Source organism: Eschrichtius robustus, chromosome 16, assembly GCF_028021215.1.
Source record: "Eschrichtius robustus isolate mEscRob2 chromosome 16, mEscRob2.pri, whole genome shotgun sequence".
Classification (NCBI taxonomy): Eukaryota; Metazoa; Chordata; class Mammalia; order Artiodactyla; family Eschrichtiidae; genus Eschrichtius; species Eschrichtius robustus.
Window position 1 is genome coordinate 21,580,372 of NC_090839.1, and position 16,645 is coordinate 21,597,016.

Sequence of the window (16,645 nt, forward strand, 5' to 3'; positions counted from 1 at the left end):
TATTTATAGGACATTCCATCCAAAAACAGCAGATTACACGTTCTTCTCAAGTGTGCACAGAACATTCTCCAGGACAGATCACATCTTGGGTCACAAATCAAGCCTCAGTAAATTTAAGAAAATCGAAATCATATCAAGCATCTTTTCTGACCACAACGCTATGAGATTAGAAATCAAATACAGGGAAAAAAATGTAAAAAACACAAACACATGGAGGCTAAACAATACGTTACTAAAAAACCAAGAGATCTCTGAAGAAATCAAAGAGGAAATAAAAAAATACCTAGAGACAAATGACAATGAACACACGACAATCCAAAACCTATGGGATGCAGCAAAAGCAGTTCTAAGAGGGAAGTTTATAGCTATACAAGCCTACCTCAAGACACAAGAAAAATCTCAAATAAACAATCTAACCTTACACCTAAAGGAACTACAGAAAGAAGAACAAACAAAACCCAAAGTTAGCAGAAGGAAAGAAATCATAAAGATCAGAGCAGAAATAAATGAAATAGAAACAAAGAAAACAATAGCAAAGATCAATAAAACTAAAAGCTGGTTCTTTGAGAAGATCAACAAAATTGATAAGCCATTAGCCAGACTCATCAAGAAAAAGAGGGAGAGGACTCAAATCAATAAAATCAGAAATGAAAAAGGAGAAGTTACAACAGACACTGCAGAAATACAAAGCATCCTAAGAGACTACTACAAGCAACTCTATGCCAATGAAATGGACAACCTGGGAGAAATGGACAAATTCTTAGAAAGGGATAACCTTCCAAGACTGAACCAGGAAGAAATAGAAAATATGAACAGACCAATCACAAGTAATGAAATTGAAACTGTGATTAAAACTCTTCCAACAAACAAAAGTCCAGGACCAGATGGCTTCACAGGTGAATTCTATCAAACATTTAGAGAAGAGCCAACACCCATCCTTCTCAAACTCTTCCAAAAAATTGCAGAGTAAGGAACACTCCCAAACTCATTCTATGAGGCCACCATCACCCTGATACCAAAACCAGACAAAGATACTACAGAAAAAGAAAATTACAGACCAATATCATTGATGAATAGAGATGCAAAAATCCTCAACAAAATACTAGCAAACAGAATCCAACAACACATTAAAAGGATCACACACCATGATCAAGTGGGATTTATCCCAGGGATGCAAGGATTCTTCAATATACACAAAGCAATCAATGTGATACACCATATTAACAAATTGAAGAAGAAAAACCGTCATCTCAATAGATGCAGCAAAAGCTTTTGACAAAATTCAGCACCCATTAATGATAAAAACTCTCCAGAAAGTGGGCATAGAGGGAACCTACCTCAACATAATAAAGGCCATATACGACAAACCCACAGCAAACATCATTCTCAATGGTGAAAAACTGAAAGCATTTCCTCTAAGATCAGGAACGAGACAAGGATGTCCACTCTCGCCACTATTACTCAACATAGTTTTGGAAGTCCTAGCCATGGCAATCAGAGAAGAAAAAGAAATAAAAGGAATACAAATTGGAAAGGAAGAAGTAAAACTGTCACTGTTTGCGGATGACATGATACTATACATAGAGAATCCTAAAGATGCCACCAGAAAACTACTAGAGCTAATCAATGAATCTGGTAAAGTTGCAGGATACAAAATTAATGCACAAAAATCTCTTGCATTCCTATACACTAATGATGAAAAATCTGAAAGAGAAATTAAGGAAACACTCCCATTTACCATTGCAACAAAAAGAATAAAATACCTAGGAATAAACCTACCTAGGGAGACAAAAGACCTGTATGCAGAAAACTAGAAGACACTGATGAAAGAAATTAAAGATGATACCAACAGATGGAGAGATATACCATGATCTTGGATTGGAAGAATCAATATTGTGAAAATGACTATACTACCCCAAGCAATCTACAGATTCAATGCAATCCCTATCAAATTACCAATGGCATTTTTTACGGAACTAGAACAAAAAATCTTAAAATTTGTATGGAGACACAAAAGACCCCTAATAGCCAAAGCAGTCTTGAGGGAAAAAAACGGAGCTGGAGGAATCAGACTCCCTGACTTCAGACTCTACTACAAAGCTACAGTCATCAAGACAATATGGTACTGGCACAAAAACAGAAACATAGATCAATGGAACAAGATAGAAAGCCCAGAGATAAACCCACGTACCTATGGTCAACTAATCTATGACAAAGGAGGCAAGGATACACAATGGAGAAAAGACAGTCTCTTCAATAAGTGGTGCTGGGAAAACTGGACAGCTACATGTACAAGAATGAAATTAGAACACTCCCTAACACCATACACAAAAATAAACTCAAAATGGATTCGAGACCTAAATGTAAGACCGGACACTATAAAACTCTTAGAGGAAAACACAGGAAGAACACTCTTTGACATAAATCACAGCAAGATCTTTTTTGATCCACCTCCTAGAGTAATGGAAATTAAAACAAAAATAAACAAATGGGACCTAATGAAACTTAAAAGCTTTTGCACAGCAAAGGAAACCATAAACAAGACGAAAAGACAACCCTCAGAATGGGAGAAAATATTTGCAAATGAATCAACGGACAAAGGATTAATCTCCAAAATATATAAACAGCTCATTCAGCTCAATATTAAAGAAACAAACAACCCAATCCAAAAATGGGCAGAAGACCTAAATAGACATTTCTCCAAAGAAGATATACAGATGGCCAAGAAGCACATGAAAAGCTGCTCAACATCACTAATTATTAGAGAAATGGAAATCAAAACTACAATGAGGTATCACCTCACACCAGTTAGAATGGGCATCATCAGAAAATCTACAAACAACAAATGCTGGAGAGGGTGTGGAGAAAAGGGAACCCTCTTGCACTGTTGGTGGGAATGTAAATTGATACAGCCACTATGGAGAACAGTATGGAGATTCTTTAAAAAACTAAAAATAGAATTACCATATGATCCAGCAATCCCACTACTGGGCATACACCCAGAGAAAACCATAATTCAAAAAGACACATGCACCCCAACGTTCAATGCAGCACTATTTACAATAGCCAGGTCATGGAAGCAACCTAAATGCCCATCGACAGATGAATGGATAAAGATGTGGTACATATATACCATGGAATATTACTCAGCCATAAAAAGGAACGAAACTGGGTCATTTGTTGAGACGCGGATGGATCTAGAGACTGTCATACAGAGTGAAGTCAGTCAGAAAGAGGAAAACAAATATCGCGTATTAACGCATATATGTGGAACCTAGAAAAATGGGACAGATGAACTGGTTTGCAGGGCAGAAATTGAGACACAGATGTAGAGAACAAACGTATGGACACCAAGGCAGGAAAGCCATGGGGGTGGTGGGGGTGGTGGTGTGATGAATTGGACGATTGGGAATGACATGTATACACTGATGTGTATAAAACTGATGACTAATAAGAATTTTAAAAAAAAAATGGAAGGGTAAAAAGGGGAGACTCTGATAGGTTGCCATTCTCATCAGAGGATAACTTATACCCACACAGTTTTTCTCACCTTTTTTTTATAAACATATATATAAACGCACACACACATATACATATAGTATATAGTATAATATATATACACACACTATAATCTCTTCAATAAATGCACAAGAACATTATACTACAAGGTTTTTTGTTTTTAGTGTGATTTTTTACCCTTTATATTTGTCTTCATTCCCTATCCAAATAATTCATTTCCCTGAATAGATAATCCATTTAACCAACCTAACATTTCCTTGTGTATTTTGCTCCACCCTAACTCAATCATATTAAAATAATTTATATACACACATAGCTAGGGACTATATACTCTTCTACATCTTTTTTCCATTCACCAGTACCTTATGAATATCCTTCCAATAAGATTCATTCAGTCTCCCAATGATTTACATTTACTTCATTTCCCATATTTTGTCACCAGGAAATAATGATGCAATAAATATGCTTGCTTATATATCCTTTAGTAGTGGCCTTTTAATTTCTATGGAACAAGTTTCCAAGAGTGAAACCATTGGATCAAGGAGTATATGTATTTTTAATGTTAATAGGTCTTGCCAGATAGATTCCCAAAAAGCTGTAACAACTCCCATTTACATTAGGAATGGATGAGAGCCCTTCCCTCCTCTCACTCCCAATCTTTTGCCAAGAATCAGATTTATTTACATATTTATTTATTTGCCAATTTGGTAGGTATGAAGTGAAATTTCATTATTCTAGCCAAATATTTTTTTTTATTTTATAACTTCTAGTTTTGAGTCTGGCTTAGGTGATTTCTCCCTCCTATCCCCTGTATCAGTGTTTTTCAAACTGTGGGTCATAAAATAAATGAAATAGATAATACTTTTTAATTATATGGAATAGAATATACAATAAAGGCACCACACACAGTAAAGGTAAGCAATGTTCTGAGACTTGTTTCATTTTTTATATATGCATATGTTCTGGGTCATAATGTAAAATACATAAAATATTTACTATGCGTCTAGGTCCAGAAGTTTAAAGACATAATCCTGAAGTGTATAATGTAGTTACTAGATTTCCATGCAAGATAATTAATTCTCCACATTTAAGTTTTATATCATCTGGAATTTACTTCTACAAGTGGTATAGGAAAGATCCAATTTTATTTTCTTAGAGATGTATAGTAAGTTGTGTCAACATCATCTATTAAAAACACATCCTTGCAACCAAGCCCCTGCACTGCAACTACTGAGCCCGCATGCTGCAACTACTGAAGCCCATGCACCTAGAGCCCGTGTTCCACAACAAGAGAAGCCACCGCAATGAGGAACCCGTGCACCTCAATGAAGAGTAGACCCCACTCGCCTCAACTAGAGAAAGCCCATGCACAGCAACGAAGACCCAATGCAGCCAAAAAACAAAAAAAAGAAGCACGTCCTTTCCCACTGACCTGAAATACCAATTTTGTCATGTATTAAACTCTCATTTATGTAGGAATCTATTTACAAATCTGTTCAGTTCAACTATTTGTCTATTCCTATGCTAATGCCATAACGATTTTTAAAAATTAATTAATTAATTTTTATTTTTGGCTGCATTGGGTCTTTGTTGCTGCGTGCGGGCTTTCTCTAGTTGTGTCGAGCGGGGGCTACTCTTCGTTACGGTGCACGGGCTTCTCATTGCGGTGGCTTCTCTTGTTGCGGAGCACGGGATCTAGGCGCACGGGCTTCAGCAGTTGTGGCACGCAGGCTCAGTAGTTGTGGCTCGTGGGCTGTAGAGTGCAGCCTCAGTAGTTGTGGCACACGGGCTTGGTTGCTCTGCAGCATGTAGGATCTTCCCGGACCTGGGTTAGAACCCATGTCCCCGGCATTGGCAGATTCTTAACCACTACGCCACCAGGGAAGTCCAGCCATAATGATTTAAATTCAATGGCTTTACAGAATGTTTTAACATCTGAAAAGGAAGCCCCCTTTACTTTGACTACTCTTTTTCAAAACTTTATCACTTATTCTCAGGCATTTACTCTTTTATATAAAATTTAAGATGATTTTATCCAATTAAAGAAAAAAACCTTGCTAAAATTCTAATTAAAATTGCTTATCCACATTCCCAGTTTTATCTTCTACGGCCACTTTCCCACCCCATCCTCCAAGCTATGACCCAAAGTACTACTGATGATTGCTCAAAACCGACAAGTTTGTTCATGCCCTATATTACTGCTCATGCTGTTCCCCACCTCTATCCACCTTATGAAGTCTTCACACTTCATAGCACAGCTCAAATGTCCTCTTTGGTAAAACTTTTTTTGACTCCTCCCATCACCCCTCTTCACCAGCTCTGAGTGCCTACAGGCTATTCATATTAAGCTTCACGTTTGGTTATTCATTAGCTTTGTAAAGATATCTTCACCACAAGTGTGTCAACCTTTTTTGAGGGGAAACCTCACTTCCTGAATCTTTGAGAAGTCCTTGGCACACAGTGAATACTGAATGTTTCAGAATGCCAAGGTGTATCAATGGGAAAAAGGAAGATGTTAGAAGGTGTTCCCTTTATGCCACTGAAGGAAGTCCAAAATTTTGCATGTTGTATACATATAAAAATTGAAAATGTCCATTTGCTTTAAGCTATTTATTAGTATAAAAAAAGTAGCTGGATGGTTTTCAAATATTCAAGGAATATTTAAATAATATTTAGCGGCCATTTCGGATAATACATTGTTAGAGGGAAAAAAATGTTTTAAGGAAAAAAAAAAAAAAGACAAGCTAGCTCTCAAACTCCACTGTATACATAAGAATCATTGAGGGGGGCCCCCTCTGGTTTAAGATGTAGATTTCAAAACTCCATCCCTAAAAAGCTCAATTCTGTAGGTTTGGGTTAGGGCCTGGGAATTTGCATTTTTAAGAAACAGCTACCACCCTTCCCAATTCTGAAGTAAAGACAGGAGTATCTTTCTTGAAAAAACACTATGAAAGACCAATCAAAACAGGATTAATAGCTCTTAAATTCTTCTTAAAATTTTAAAAAAGTTTTTAAATGTAAGAAATTTAAATTCTTCAAATCTATTAATGTTTAAATGATTACATGGAAGAAAATGAAATAAATGCTTTAAGAAACATGTAAGGTAGGGACTTCCCTGGTGGCCCAGTGGGTAAGACTCTGCGCTCCCAATGCAGGGGGCCTGGTTTCAAACCCTGGTCCAGGAATCAGATCCTGCATGCATGCCGCAACTAAGAAGTCCGCATGCCGCAACTAAAGACCCCACGTGCCCCAACTAAAGATCCCACGTACTGCAACTAAGACCGAGAGAGAGAAAAGGTTGAACTAAAATATTTAACGCATGTAATAGAAAAATACAGCTGCTAAATTTCAACAAAATGCATAAAAGACAAAAAATAATAAGACAAAGATGTACCTTATAATTACAATTGTCCCTTGGTATCCATGGGGGACTGGTTCGAGGACCCTCCGACAATACCAAAATCACAGATGCTCAAGTCCCTTATATAAAAGTATGTGGCATATAACCTATGCACATCCTCCCATATATTGTAAATCATCTCTAGATTACTTATAATACCTAATACAATGTAAATGTTATGTAAATAGTTGTAAGTACAATACAAATGCCGTGTAAATAGCTGCCTACATAGAGCAAATTCAGGTTTTTCTTTTTGGAACTTTCTGGATTTTTTTTCCCCAAGTATCTTTGATTCATGGTTGGTTGAATCTGCAAATGCAGAACCCACCAACAGAAAGGGCCAACTGCACAGGCAAATTAAACAATGAAGAGAAAATAAACATTGGAAACAAACATAAAAAAAATCAAAGAAACACAAAGTAAAGTAACTAAGGCATCATTTTGTAAATATTAAACTAGCAAAATGAGTGATAAAAACTCACTCGGATTTAGGAGGTAAGGCCAACAGGACACACTCAAGAGTTTAGGGCAATGATTTTCAATTAAAAAAAAAAAAAGACTACCCCCCCCCAGGGTATTTTGGAAATATTAAGTGCACTTTTGGTTAACGCAACGATTGGGGCATGTTACTGGTATTTATGGGCAGATCCAGGATATCTAGACATCCTGTAACACAGGTGACAGTCCTGCACAATGAATAATTTTGCTACATTTCACCTGACTTTCTAATGTCTGCCAGAAAATCATTCTGTTCTTAATTGTCTAAGGCTAAAAATCTAACTTCATTTTACTCATAAATATAAAATATTTTGTGCTATTTTAATATACACTTAATTTTCCAGTAACACAATTAACCATGCAAACCGAGGAAAGATTCAACTTTTTTATGTTTGGAACCTTAACCATACCAAGAATTGCTCACCATTTCAGAACAATCACATCACCTAAGGCCATACCTTTTGTGGTGTCTGAGTTGCTAATACCACACACTGCTGTCAGGAACACAATCACAAGAACTACAGGCTACTTACTTAGCCCTTATTTCAAAATGTCAAATATAAAGTGCCATATTACTGTCTTACTTCTCAAGTTATAAGTAGACACAAGCATCTGACCACTTTGTTATGTCCTCTAGTATAGCTCTACCTGAGCATTTTTACCGAAATACCAATTTTATTGGAAGGACAGTAATTTATGGTTTTCATTTGTTATTGTTAGTTTCAAAGATTTTTTTAAAATTCTATGTGTTGGTAGGTTATACATTATCTGTTAATTTCAGGATAGTGAAGCGGTCATTAGGTCCGGGAAGGATGAAAACCTCCAGTCTAGGAAACCAAACATGGGGTGAAGTGGGTAGGGTGCACATTGGGGCAAATTAGAGAATTAAGGTTCTCTTTAAAGGACACAATCACTACTCAGCCCTAGCCAACTATTACCTTGAAGGAATGTAGACCCAGTGTTGCCTGATAATCCAGTTTTTCAAGAGACACAGAAAATCTGGACATCTCTGTGAAGTCCACTCTTTAAATGTTGGCAACTAATTCAAGTTTAAAAAAAAAACAAAACAGGATGTAAGCTAAGAAGAACTCATCTATGGGTCAACTTACGCCTCTGATCAAAGATAAAGGCATATGCTACTTTTGGTAACTGAATTAGCATGATTCTTGTGGAGGGAAGGTAGGGAGGCATACCCTATGAATGAGCCATTGCTGCCCTGAAAGTCACCCTATCCCACCTCTGCTCCAGGGTCTGGGCTTATAACCCAACTATGGAAGTCCTATAACTTCATTTTGTTTCATGTTTGTTGCTGTTAGGAAAAAAAAAAAAAAGATGAGGGCAGAGTGTAATGTCACAGATTTGGCAGGGTAAGTCCTGTTGGGTCCAGTTTTGTCAGTGGCCAGCCTAGTCTTAAACACACAAATAAGAACCTCCTCTTGCTGTTGCAGCTCAGGCTGTCCAAAGCAACCCAGAGATCTCAGAGAACATCTGTAGTTTCAAGAACCAGAATTGATTCACAGCCTAGGTCCTCCTGGGCAAAGATGTTCATATGTGCATCAACCTTTCAGGATAGCACCATGGCAAAACTCTGCTGGGCCCTGACTGCCTAGTTCACTTGCCATGGAATTGTTTGTAGCTCTATCCTGCCGATAAATTGACACACTTGTAAGGCACCTCAGGCTAACGCCACTTTTCTAACCATTCACCCAAGGATAGCACGAATGTTTTGCCAATACATAGTGGGAGACATAGTAATATCAGGTGCTTTGACCCAGTAATACCACTTAATTTATCCTGATAAACAACTCAATAGAAAAATGCACAAGGCATTCATTCACTGCAGTATTGCACATAAGATGGGGAAGTGATCATAATTTAACTGTCCATCAATAATGGAATACCTTCGCAATTAGGGCATATTAACTCTATATACTATAATGTAGCCATTAAACACAGAGATGAGAAGCATGAAAACAAATAGGAGACTGGTTAAGAGCCAGGACTCTGGAACTAGACTTCTTAGATTCAAATCCCAGTTCCACCACCTGCAAGTTGGAAAATCCTGCAAAAGTTGCTCTACCTCTGTGCCTGAGCATCCTCATCTGTTAAATGGAGATAACAGTAGGATAACAGCCTACTCTGGAGTTGTGATTAGAGAATCAAGACATGTAAGATGTTTGGAACATGTCCTATCTAGTCCATAGTAAGCAATCAACAAACGATAGCCCTTATGGAGGAAGAATACTATGAATCCTCAGATTGGAGATTTGAAATTAACTTAGTAAAAACTGAGGGCAGAGAATGAGAGAAAGTTTAACTTTATCATAGGAATAATACAACAGGAACTGAATTCCTATTAAGGAAATTTGACTGAAGTATCGAAGACAGTCTGAAGGGACAGCAGGAAAGCAGACTCCAGTGTCTCTAATATATTGAGGAAAGGGAGGGCAGGAAGGATGGGAACATTGCAGGGAGGGTTGGGCACTGTGGTGAGATACTGAAGTCAGACGGTTGAGGGCTTTGACTGCTGTGTTAGGATCATATGAGTCTCCTTCCCAGCTAGGCTCTGTTGGCTATCAACTTGAGCTGCGAGCAGAGAAGTCTCCACTTTCAAACTTCAGAAGTGATAGGAGGAAAGCAAAGATGACAGTGCTACCCTGCAGATCACTTAATCTCCTTCCCAACTCTGCATGTATCCATTTTCTAGGTAATCTCTGTATGTTTCTACTATCAGGTCACTGTGTGCTGGGTAACAGTTTATGACTTGTAGGTACTACCACAAAGTAACATGAAGGTTTGGTCTAATTGACAAACTACCAAAATGATCAATACAGTGGTAGACACACTAAGATCACAGCTTGGTATTAATTACATCAATTAACTCAGCCAATATTTATTACATGCCTTCTATACACCAAACACAGGGACTACAATAATGAATAAACATCATCCTTGCTCCCAAGGAGCTTCAAATCTAATTACAGAGAACAGTTTCTTTTAACTTTGTAAATTTGTACATCAGTCATTTCATTAAACAAACATTTATTAAACACCTGCTATGTGTCAGGTATTGTCCTAACATGTAGGGAGGCAGGTATGAATAGGACACCATGGCTGCCCAAGAGAAAGTTTCATAGTGAAGAAGACAAGAGAAATCCATGATAAATAAATCCGTGTTACAGCAGTATTCAACATGGTAACTGACGTGATGAGTTACGAAGGTGGCATCCTACAACAGAAAAACTATTTCAGATCTTGCTTGATAACAATGTGCCTTCGCATAATTGATCACTTTCAAAGAGCTTTCACATGTTACTTCATTTCAGTTCAATAACAAGCCTAGAAATTTAAGCAAGACAGATGTCACTAGCCTCTACAACTTGCTCAGGGTCACATCAAGTAACAGTAGAGCTGGGACAAGAAACTCCACCTCTTGCCTCGAAGTCCAATGCTCCTTCTTTTGTTCTGACTCCGTACCTCACCATATGACCTTGGACAAGTCACTTGGCATTTCTTTGTCATAGTTTCCTCACCTGTAAAACAGGGAGAATACCTGCAGTACCTAGCTAAAGTGACTTGGGAAAAGGATCAAATAAAACAACGTAAGTCAACATACTTTGAGCTGTACAAATGCAAGGTACACACTATCAGGCATGCCTTGTTTCTCTTAGGAAAAATAGGGTACAGGGTGCCAAAACACTGAATAAATGAGCTGAGTAAATAAATGCTGGATTTTAAGGTGCATAAGTGCATTCAAGGTCATCCATATAACCTTTACAACTAATAAAGGCAAAAGGAACATATTTCATATTTCTGTTGTAGTCCTATTGACCCCCAAGGCAAATATCAATCAAGCTTGGCCAAAAAGGAATGTATTCACCTGTGCACCAGATTCTGTTAAGGATCCTATCAAACACCTGAATTACAAGAAAGGGAGACAGGTTCTGCCTGCATTCCTCCCCAAAAGTGAAAACAGGTAGTTTTTGCTAGTCTGTCCAAAAAAGTATGGATACCCTGCCTGCTCCCACCCCCACCACAGTTCTCATCTTTTATGCCCCCGACTTGCTCTAACACAGCAGCCATAACCACATATTACTTAAATTTAAATTAAATTATAAATTCAGTTCCTTAGGTAAACTAGTCACATTTCAAGTCCTCAATATCACATGTGGTTAACTGCTACCATACTGGACAGTGCAGATATAGAACAGTTCCATCACTGCAGAAATTTCTATTTGACAGAGCTGCCTTAGATACTATACTTTTACCTTTACTACAACCCTGACTAGACTATAGATTCCTGAAGGAAAAGGGCTGTGTCTTATTTATCTTAGTATCCCCAGTTTATATAGCAAAGTACATGTCATACTACAAGCACTCATTATATATCTAACTTAATATCTCAAACATAGCAGACTACTCTGTCCACTTCCCCCATCCCCAACACACACACACACACACACACACACACACAACAACAACAACAAGAAACAAGACATCCTCTCACATGAGGGGCATGAGGGTGCAAGGGGATACTGAGTCCAGAGGAAGGAGACCTGCATTCTATTCTTAGATGTGCTACAGCCAACCAAGTAGTCTTGGGCAAGTTACCTATTTTCTGCATCTAAAACTTAAACTCCATGTACCTTAATTCTAAAACGTTTAATCGTCTTGCACCAAAGAAAATCATGTATTCTATCAAAAAGGCCTTTACACATGTCAGGGAACACATCCGCTAACACTGATAGGTACCTCAAATTAAAAAGAATCCATTTCTAGGTCTCAGGCTATCATGATTAGAGTCATTTTTGGTCTTTAACTGAGCATGCGTAGTTTTTCACCTTTTCTGGGGGCTCAAACTAGAGACTTAAAACCTCAGGCTTGAAGATTGAGTTTCTTCCATGTGCTGAGGCCAGAACTGGATACTCTGCCCATATCTGATCCGAGAAACAAGGGCAAGTTTCTTGAGTATCTGAATTTAACATAAATTATCCCATCAGTTTCTACGTTAGCCTTAGCCTAAAATTTGAGTAAACAGTACAAAACAGAACCAAGAAAACTCTTTCTATAACAATCTGTATGATGTAAAGAATGTCATTACGTGAAATGTGTTTCTTATTCAGTCCACATACTTTACCGTATTTAACTACTATAAAAAACTTTATCGTCCAAAAACCTCTTCATAATGACCTTCACACACATACTCACTCACTCACTTTTATAAACCTTACATGGTTTTAAGACCAGCCAAGAACAAATATAATCTGAATTACCGGGCTGCCTTCCTTTATAATTTGTAAATATGCTGGGCAACAGCAGTTCAGGCATTCTGTAATAAATATATACTAAGTTTGTCAATTCCTCTGACATCAAGGTTTTAATCTAAGTACTGCTTAAGTCATCTCTCCTGGTAACAGGATGAACTACTACCAACAGCATTTCCATCTACTAGTATTTACCAAGTACCAGAAAGGTAACAACATTTAGTGGATGACAACTAAACACTAGTTTGGACAGCACAGTGTTTAGTAGGGAACACACGCAAAGGCCTAAGGGCAATAAAAGGGTTTCCACTACAGAACTGATTGTATCTGACTGTGATAAAACTAGATATTAAAAATCAACCAATGTTGACTGCACATAGTTAGTCTTCCCTAGTGTCTCACCAGTTGTAAGAACTCAATGTGTTTATTTAACTACTGGATGGAAAAGTTAACAGACCTAACTAGAGTATTTTCAAGCAAAAAGAACAAAACTCTGTAGGGCAAGAACTACCAAACACCTTTTGCAAAACTGGAAATAGAGAAGAATCGGTTTGCAGCATGCAGTCTGTGACATAAAAGGGACACAAACATTCCATTCAGTAAAACTTTTGTGAGTCTGTATGTCAAAGAACTGGGAGGAATACAGAGATGAGGAAACATGGTTCAAGTCGCTCACAATCTAATAAAACAGACATAAATACAACACAGAAAAATCACTGGTAAATTCCATTATGATGATGCTAAAGAGCAAACAGGAAAGACCCAAGGTGGTTGGGAGTGAGAGGTGTGAGGGTCACAGAGGCTTCTTGAATGCTGGGAGTTACGCAGCCAGAGATGGGAAGAAAAGACTACGTGCATGTGTGCAAGAAACAGCAGAAGTGTGTGTGTCTGGGCGGAGCAGGGAGAAAGCACAGAGGACAGACTAGGCAGAGAACAGCATATTCAAACAAGACCCAGAGATCAGAGATGCTGTAACCACGAGTACTGTGTATCCAGGAAAACTGCAAACTAACAGTTTTGTATGAGATGCACGCACTTTAAAAGGTCCAGCTGACTCACAAATCCTGCAGAGAAAGTTACTTCCCACCCCCAACAGGCTTTCACAAGGTGTAGTAGTCCGTGGGCCTAATGAAAAGATCTCTGCGGGTGGAAACTGCATTTTAAACAAACTCCCAGAAAATTCTCGTACACACTTAAACTGGAGAAACACCGAAACGTTTTACTGAGATGCAGAATTATCTACGGTAGCAGTTCCCAAACTTTGCTGCACACTGAATTCATGTGGGGATCTTTAAGAAATACTGCTGTCTGGCTTCCCCCACCGACCCCACTCCCAAATACGGTGATTTAATTGGCCTGGCTCTGCTACCTGGGCATCAGGAATCTTTAAAAGCTGCCCCAGATGATTTCTACGTGCAGCGAAGTTGGAGAGCCACTGACCTAATTGTTAAAAACTTGAATCTCGAGTCAAATTTACCAGCTCCGTGACCTTGGGCAAGGAAGTCACCTAACCATTCAGGGCCTCAGTTGCCTCGTCAGTAAGATGGGGATAATCATTCTCCCTTACAGGGTTGCTGTGAAGTTAGATGGGATGAACGTAATGGTCTGGCACAATGGCCGGCGTACAGTAAGCGCTTAAAAAGGGCTAGCTGTTTATTCTCATTATTAACTCTTCCTCATCCGACAGTCACCGTGCAATGGGCAGCATCGTCCCCACAGGGAGACAGCCACTCGACCAACCTTGCTGCTGGACCAGATTGTTCGCCAGAGTTGTCTAGCTCCGCTCCAGACCCGCCCCCTCCCCCAGGCTGCCAGGAAAGAGCTTCGCCCGGCCGGGGCAGCTCTCAAGGGCCACCCCGGGTTTGAAAAGACCCGACAGAAGCCGCCGACTCCACGGCCAAGCTCCCCCGGACCCCGTGGGTCCCCCCCCAAAATGAGATGCGCTTCCGAAGGGCCCTTGGAGCCACCGGGGCCGAGAAACAAGGCTTAGCCATCCCTAGACCACCCGGAGGGGAGGAGAAGGGAGGGTCCGGTCGCGACGGGGAGGGCCGCCCGGTTACCTGAGGCGACGGGCGGGGCCCGCATTGCTGGGGCGGGCGCCGCCGCCGCCGCCGCCGCCGCCGGCCGCACTCGGCCTTCCGCCTCACGCCACCCGCGCCATAGGCCCGGCGCTTTCGCTGCCCCGGCCGGCTGTCCTCAGGCGGTCGCTCCGTCCACCCGTCAGCGACTCTCCCAGGGCGCCCGGGTCTACGAAGGCCACTCGGGCCGGCCGGCTGGGCTCTGCTCAGGCAACTTCCGACTGCCAGGGGCGGCAGCGTCAAATAACTCCCCGAGCCTAGTGGATCACTGCGCGTGCGCGGCGCGCCTGATCAGAGACTTGTGTGGGGGCCGAAGCGGCGGCGTCAAATAATTCCCCAGACACGGAGCCGGAAGCTGCGCGTGCGCAGCTATCCCAGCTCGCCGCGCGCGGGGTATAGTCCCGCCTCCCTTTCCGGAGGAGCAGGAGGGATGAAGTGACGGACGCTCCTACCTCATCGCAATATAGGCGTGGAGGCGGTCCACATGCTTCCCTACGAAACAGTTGGGACTCTGCGTGTTTTTGATGCGGACGGAGTAAGGGTTTTCTCCGCAAGATTCTGGCTCCCACTCAGGTTCTAGGAATTTCTCACACCATTACAGCACCCTTCCTTTGAAATGTTGTCCTTTACCCGCCCCCCCCCCGTTATATTGATAGCATTATGAGCAATGTTCAATTCCAGGCCAGATGTGTGTCACAAAGATGAATCGGACATCAGATTCAGAGCCTGTCATTAAGGAGCTGCGTCTGATATAGGCGATAAGACATTATTCATAGTAGTAATAATAGCAAGAGCTACCGGTTTGAGCACCTACAATGCACCACACATTTCGTAAACAGTACCACTTCCAATCATTCGGTTTCAGCTTCAACGAAGAAAATGATAAATACCATTAGAGAGATACAGCTCAAGTCCCTTGGGAGTGTAAAGGAGGAAACTTGGGCTGAGAAAGAAGAGGAGGGAGAACCTGGCCTTGAGACTCTCCTTGATATTCAGAGAGGAAGGGATCAGGGTAGAAGTGCTGAAGTCACTGTGTGTGAAAAGAGCAGAATGGAGCAAAGAAGATGCTGACTCGTCCTCCTTACCCTCAGTTAGAAGAGACCATGGAGGAAGGAGCGACAAGGGAACTGGTATCTTCACGGAAAAAAAAAAAAAGAGTGTTTCCTCAATATTTTGTCTCCTCCCACACACACACATACATACCCAGGAAAGTAACTAGAGGAGAGAAAAGGAAAAGGAAGAATGTTCCAGGACAAGAACAGGCTATATCCAGGATACTTTGTGGATCGAAGCAATACATTTCAATTAAACGCAGTGTGGCACATGTTGTAAGAGGCTCTCAATATTTATTCCAACCACTTAACCCTTGCCTTTCCAAACTGCAGAGGCTGGAAAGCAAAGCACACAGTTCCCAACTTCCCTTGCAGCTAGAAGTGGCAATAAGACAAAGTCCTGGCCAATAAGATGTAGGCAGCAGTCCCAAGGGACAGCTTCCCTTCCAGAATAAAAAGGAACTCTTTGGAGAAGTTTGTGACCTTCACCCTTCCCCTACTTCATGCTTGGAACTGAGGCGCAACACCAGGAGGTGCAGCAATCATCTTGAGACCATGAGGAGGATTGTGCTAAGGAAGATAAAATAAAAGGACAAAAGAAGCCTGGTACTTTAGGACATACTCAAGTAGCTGTGCAAACCCTGGACTGCCTTCCTGTTTTATGAGGGGGGAAAAAATATTTTTTAGACCACAGTTTGTCAAGTTACCTGTTAATTTAAACCAGACTCATTCCTAATGTAATAAATATGGAACATCTGTAATATATCAGACAGGTAAGGAGCTGATAATGGAGGTGATGGCTTAGAAGAGCAATGGGTGATGGGAACTGGAAAA

General features: G+C 40.4%; 1 protein-coding gene across 2 annotated transcripts in view; it reads right to left on the reverse strand.

Moving 5' to 3' along the window:
* The window catches only part of RALGAPB (Ral GTPase activating protein non-catalytic subunit beta), a 105,908-nt gene extending 90,910 nt beyond the window's left edge, over positions 1 to 14,998 (reverse strand). Inside the window, exon 1 of one of the 2 annotated variants that reach the window (XM_068565358.1) lies at positions 14,742 to 14,998. The gene's annotated coding sequence lies outside the window, so the exon portion shown is untranslated. Of the gene's footprint in view, positions 1 to 10,847; positions 10,922 to 14,741 lie in introns of those variants that run through there. The other variant, XM_068565359.1, reaches the window with a different exon arrangement.
* Between the last annotated feature and the right edge of the window lie 1,647 nt (positions 14,999 to 16,645).